This window comes from Neodiprion pinetum, chromosome 4 (assembly GCF_021155775.2).
Source record: "Neodiprion pinetum isolate iyNeoPine1 chromosome 4, iyNeoPine1.2, whole genome shotgun sequence".
NCBI lineage: Eukaryota > Metazoa > Arthropoda > Insecta > Hymenoptera > Diprionidae > Neodiprion > Neodiprion pinetum.
In genome coordinates, this window is record NC_060235.2 from 24,745,128 (window position 1) to 24,752,081 (window position 6,954).

Consider the following 6,954-nt stretch of genomic DNA (forward strand, 5'->3'; position numbering starts at 1 on the left):
CGGTTAACCAGCATGATTCCTATGCTTATTAATTGTTAGAGAAAATAGTGTAGTCACTTTGTCTGTATGAATATCAAGTCTGATTTTGAGTGCCATCTTCGGAATTATCAGTCCCAGTTAATTAACGTTATTTGGACATAGCCCCGGTTACAAAAAGGTTAAAGAAAGAATTTGTTAATTGTATTCTAATGTTATCCTCCATCCTTCAAACCAGTTTTTTAAATTTCCGTCCCTAAGGATAAAGTGCACAGATTAGTCGGTTAAACATTGTGTCTTAATTTCATGACAAGTTGTACAGGCGGATAAATTCGCTTTAGGCCAGTTTTTGCGACAAAATTTCTATCTGACTGCAATTCGGATACGTCATAGCACACTATCATTAATCATATCTTGGTGCATAACTAACAATTAGATGTGAAAATGTTGCAATTTTAGGCTTTAAAGCCTCATTGTAAGCGAGAAATATTTCACACAATTTTATCACGTTTTAAAATTGAACTTTTACCTTATAATTTTTTTTAAAAGTCTGAACTATTCGAACATAAAATATATATTGAGGTAAATCCTTTAGAGGTCCCAAAAAATACGTTCGTATATTTTATATTAGGAAAAATCAAATATTTTTAGGTTAAAAACACTTGGGTCATATTTTTCGACGAGAGGAAATACTGAAATTTCAGAGAACAAGTTTCAAGAATTATTGTAAGAAATTCGTATACCGAGTGGACAACACTTATTCGTATAAGTGGATATTGGATACAACAAGTTGATTTACGATGATACTATAATATAACTGAAGAAGAGCATCGCTCTTCAATACTGTGTTACAAATAAAGAAAAGTTTTTATTTTTATCTGAAAATTTACATCCCAAAAACCAAGAGCCAAGATCCGATGATGGTATTAACGTTGCTAAACTTGTTCTGAAGGCCAAAATGACACGGTCAAAGTTCTCGATTGGCCGTACGCGTGAAGGTATTTATCACTATAAAGTGGACGGAAGAAGAGATTATCGAAGTTTGCAGGGAACTCGTTAGGTCAGTTTTCTCATCTTGAATAACGTTTTTTGTATCTCTTTGTAAACCGTAGACTGTATTTGTGAAACTTTCACGAGTTTCTTATGCTTTTTGATGAGCGTCGCGAGCTTTGGGATTAAAAATACTTGGTACGAATAAATTACTTAGGCACAAATTAGTCGTTTAATCAAAGCACCACTTTATACCAATTGGAATGAACTTGACTGAAGTTACTATACATGTCGATTTTTCCGCCACACGCCAAAGTACAAACGTGGAGATGGATGATTAAAATCAAACAAGTCGAAACGACTTTGACGTCAGAGGGAAGTGTAGAATTATATGATTTCGAAACGTAAAATTTATTCATTTTTTTCTTATCCTATTGGTGTTCACCCGATCTCAATGTTTTTGGACTCATTTTGATCGCTGACCAGATTATCGCAAATTGTTTGAAGAACATTTATAAAATTTTGCATCACAGCATAGCTGTTATAACTTGCAAATTTAATTGTTGTTGAACATTTATTGTAACATGTTTTACTTACACAAATTTACTCTGATTCACCCCGGAGATGACTATTAGTACGAAAATGTTTTCACGCGATCTTTGAATATTCCTGAAGTGAACAAAATCAGCCCAACAGCATAAGAACCAGGTCAAAAACATCAGAGCTTAATAAGTTTGAACGTTCTAATTATAAAACCTTATCTCCGATTGTTGATATCCTAGTTTCTGTTATTCGAATTTACTCAGAATCCTTTCTATTACGTGGTAGGAATATGGTTTTATTTGCGTTCGTAATCATTGGCATACATAAAATTGTTGGAGATATTTTCAACGGTTTTGTAAAAATATTTTCTTAACTTTCAGTGTTCTACAAGTAAATGAGTATTACGATGTAGATAAAGACAATAATTCAGGTCAAAACTCATCGTGATGCGATAAAAAAAAAAAATAGTTTCTCATGCAATCATCTCTGTAGTTAAGAATGGGAATCCTTATTGTTTTAATCGAGATAAAGTAAAAAAAAAAAAAACAATACAAATAGAAGATTTTTAATACACTGAAAAAAATAATTGTTAATTTCACACAATATTTTTTTGCGCTTAGTGAAAAAAATATGTTCTTGCTGCGGATAATTTTCCTTGCAAGACGAGGAAATATTTGGTGTAACCATGTAAGCAACGTAAGTCTTCGTTACAGTGAAAGACTCGAAACCATCGAGTCAAATTTAATGTAATATTATCTACATAACGTACAACACTGCGATTAACTTTTGGTTCAGAGTACAGCCCACTGATCCTTAATTGCATCAGATTTATTTGCGAATGATTCGATTCAAGTTTCATCGTTAATTCACTCGGCTCAAAATAGGCTTAGAGATTTATTTCTATACATAGACTCTCACGGCTCGTTGCAAGTAATTATAGTCGGCGAAATGTATTTTTTAACCCGGTAGAACCGGTTGGCGGATCTTGGAACGGAATTTAGGTCGGGTTGGCGCCTCGCAAAAATGTCAATGGCGTTCAAACGCCCTCAGGGCACAAATGAACGCAAATATCCTACCTGGACCTACGCCACGAATTATGAAATTCAATTCACGATACCATTGAATTGATAATCGTTAGTTTGCGTATCCATATAATTGTGCAGTGTACACCGTTTAATATGTTCCTGCACGTATCACGCAATTGAAAAAAAAAAATCTTCGAGAATGGTGCGTATGATAACATTTGTACATATTTTAACAAACATTTTCGAAATATGTACACATCAACAATATTATTAGAAATATTTCGGGAAAGCTTTGGAAAATATTTGAAAACCACGTCTCAGAAAGATTTTTACTGTCGTAAAATATCCGGAAGCAACTCATGAGGATACACAAGCATATATTTTTTGAATGGGTATTGTGAATACAAAATTGAATATATCTATACTATACTAATACATAAAATCCTTTGTCTGTTTCTGTCTATGTTACCAATAAATTCGAGAACCAGTGGACCGATTTACATGAAACTTGCACCAAATTGTTCCATAGGTCTGCCCGAGTTACATAGGCTATATAAGTTATGCAAAATGGGTCCAATTAGTATAATATATGCATAGTGAAATTCCTGTTTGTAAACTACTGTGTGTTGAAAATCAATTTGAAGTGCACTCTGAAGTGTACCATCTTGGATGTCTAAGCTATGCCGTGCATATATTATTTTACATAAAAAATATTTGTTACATATATTTTACATTCTATGAGGAAGAGTCGAAGCAGATAAAAAAATGCTTTGCATCAGCTTCACATAAATGCATTTCAGCTTGGCTTGAAAATATCATTTAAAATAAAAAGAATTCCAATTGTTGTACAGGTTCAAATCATTTAAATTTTACTCCACACGTATGATGAATCGAAAGTGTATTGCAGATAAAATTTCAGACCAACCTTAACACATTTTTCCTCAGATGTAGGCTAACTCGCCGATTTTAAGTTATAGCTGGAAATTTACAGCTAGCCGTACCACAATGTGCTATGGACCGAGAATCGTTTGTTGTTAAACAACAACTGACTGCTGATCATGCACGATGTGTTCGCAGTAGGGCAACGTTAAATTGACGGGTGTTCATTTAAAAGCAATTAGGAATCGTTGGTTAAAGCATGACAGGCTCTAACAATGAGAGGATAAGTTAGTTGCTGAACTATATTGTTTACCCATATATTGTCGTTATAACTGCTCTGCTTCAGCCATTTTTCTCTTGCTACACAGGTCAATGTATGAACGAGTCGTTAATCGAGTCAACGAGCTGACGTGTGAAGTTTTCTTACACTAATAACATACGTCAGTATAATAAACTAGAATTATTTTCTCGGGATACTATAAAACCTGATGGATAAAATAATCGCGCAGTTGACGCTTTAGAGCTAAGGCGGTTCAATTGTCAAACTACGCACAAATTGAAGTGAATAATTATACCAGAGAATGAGGTATGTACCTATAATAGATAGAAAATTCTAGCTAGTTTCAAGAGGCGTGCATTTAAAGAGTTTGGGTATGGTTAGTTATTCAGAAATTGATACTTTTTATTTATTTCATCACGAGATTGATAAATACATTAAGTATTTGCCAAATGAATATATTTGTAAGCTAGGAAGATATCTTCAAGAGCACAAAAATAGATAATACTGAAATAATATCCAAAAACGTAGCGGTCCCGATGCTTCGTTTGAAATCACTGCAAACTGTTTAAAAATTTAGCAGATTCGTTCGATTTTGCTTTATGACGGCTCATTTCATTAAAAATACTGTTATCTACAAAGTCACTAAGGACATTGAAATACTTTCTTTCACCACGTTCACAACGTTAAATATTTAGTTTGATAATTTTTACCGATATTGATTCTCATCAACGAATGGTCATGTTGAATTAAGTACTCAAAAAAAAAAAAAAAACAAGAATATTCACTGCCGTGAATTTGTAGTAGTGAAAGCGAACAAGTATTAAAATTTTTTAACTATTTAGAAGCGATTTAAAACCAAGCATCGACGGTTAAATTTTTTATTTATACGTTTTTGAAAAGATTTTCGTAGCGCTCACGAATATTATGCGATTTGATAAATACTCAATGTATACGAGCATCTCGTAATAAAATCAATAAAGAGTAAAGATTTTTTCGCCGACGTTCTTAATTATTTTAGACGTTCCTTCTTTTGGATCTTTTGTTTAGTCATAATTATACCGTCTTCATTGTTTCGGAAAAGATAAATATCCGGAAACAGCGGAGACGTGGGAAATTTTGCGTTTGTAAATCCTGCATTTCATAGTCTTGGCATAACAACATGTCACGATACGGCAAAATCACAGACAGGCAGGCGCGTCCTTCGTCGGCAAACACGCCTTAATTTTAAACAAAGTATGTAAGGTAGGTAGGTATGTATAATAATCTCTTTAACGCAATCACAAGACCGAATTTCATGCGGCTTTATCTAACGTCAAAACAGTTGAATTGTAAACAGTTATACACGTGCCCGAAGAAAATATCCCTGTCGCGATAACATTCCATTCTCTATTGCAAGCAAAAGCCTGTGTAACGTATTTCCTAAAAAAATATTTCTACAAACGACATTTTTGGAGAATCTAAAAACACGATATTCTGCACTTGGCAGAGTCAGAAATAGCACGCTATATCATAACTGGCGAACACGATGAAACTTTACAGATTGATCGTCTGACTGAGCATGCGTGAGATTGTCAAATTTTCATGCAGGCTGGCCATTTCAAGCTTCAGTTATCAAATGCGATTTATGGAGGTTATGCCAGAGATTCGCATGCCGTTAGGTTGCGCAGATTTCAAATACCCGATGTAATTTATCGGGCAGTCTTGGCAAACTTTTGACGTTAACAGACCAACAACTGATAACTATTATACCAGTTGCCAAATAAATATAATTTCAGATCATCACTTCCAGATCTCACTTTTTGTTTCGTGTAGGTTGGCTCCCCTGCATTGCAGACGAACTCGCTGACCAATGACGTTCAATTATTTTGTTTCATCGTTTACTTTTGATACGCATTGACACGTATACATGATACAGATGTGTTCGTGTCGTGATAAAAACATACGTAATACATGGTCTTTAATCACGCCAATTATAACCATGTTTAATACAATATAATTTCTTTGTTGATTGTAATAATGGCTAATTCCAACGTACAAACTGTTTTCAGTTGTTTTCTCGGTTTACGTAGTTGACTAAAAATATTTTTTCCTTTCCTCTTTTTTTTTTTTATTCCTTCTTCTCATTTCTGTTGTAATATTGACGATCGAATTAGCCGATCCGTCGCTCAGAATCGACCCGCGTCAAAGTCTGAAAAGGTTAAGATCAAACCCTCCTATTTGATGTTGTGAAACGACGCATTGAAAATAATGCATCGGTAAATTACGGCTATGATATAGATTCTAGGATATTGAAACCGATCTTGATTATACGCTCGCGTACCATTTATCTCGATTATTCGAAGGCCGAGCAATAAACGCATAGATCATGGTTACGGATTTATATAGCGTACAATTTACCTACATCGTATAGATATAATATTACACGCATAAAACGTAGCGTCGTTGTTACAAATTTTATTTAGTTGCTTTGAAACTCCCGCGAATGAACAAGCTTGAAAACTTGCGAAAGATATCCATCATTCGTTTAAGAGTAGCTTGTTAAATATCGTTATGAAACTGACTGATATCAAGTATTCACAATTAAATGGATAATGTGCTTCGACAGTTCATAGATCTGCGATGTTATTGATCTTGAAAGCGGTGAATTGCTGTGAATAAATATTCCGTAATACATGAATTTATCAGCAGCATTATTTTTTATTATGTATTTGATTCTGAGGTGCTAACGATTTGTTACAATTTCATTTCATGTAGAAGTCCAGATAAAAAATCATTACAAACAATTTAAAAGTTTCCAATAATCCATAATCTCAAATATAACTATAATTATGAAAAATTCAGTTTTCACGATCCGTATAGTTGGTAATGAATTTGAATTCAGCCGTGATTACGCTTTCTTTATAATGACTCCTACAGTCCTGGTACTCGTCTTATGAACTTTACGCGGTGTAACGTTGAATGCCAACTATATATATGTACACATGCGTGTAAATGAAGTGTAGATCCTTTTTTCCGTGGAAATTCCTTAGCAGATGTTTGAAACCTCTTCGAGTCGATGACTCATGAATGTATTTCCTGTTATGGTTTATCAACCGAATCTCTCTTGTAAACGATAGTGTGATCAAACAACATTTTCATTGGGAAGAAATTCTGAGAAATTTATTATGTAATCGATCACATATAGTTAAACAATCAATATAGCGGTAAATATCAAATTGTTTGAAACATCACTACGTAAATCATTAACTTCGAGAAACGGTT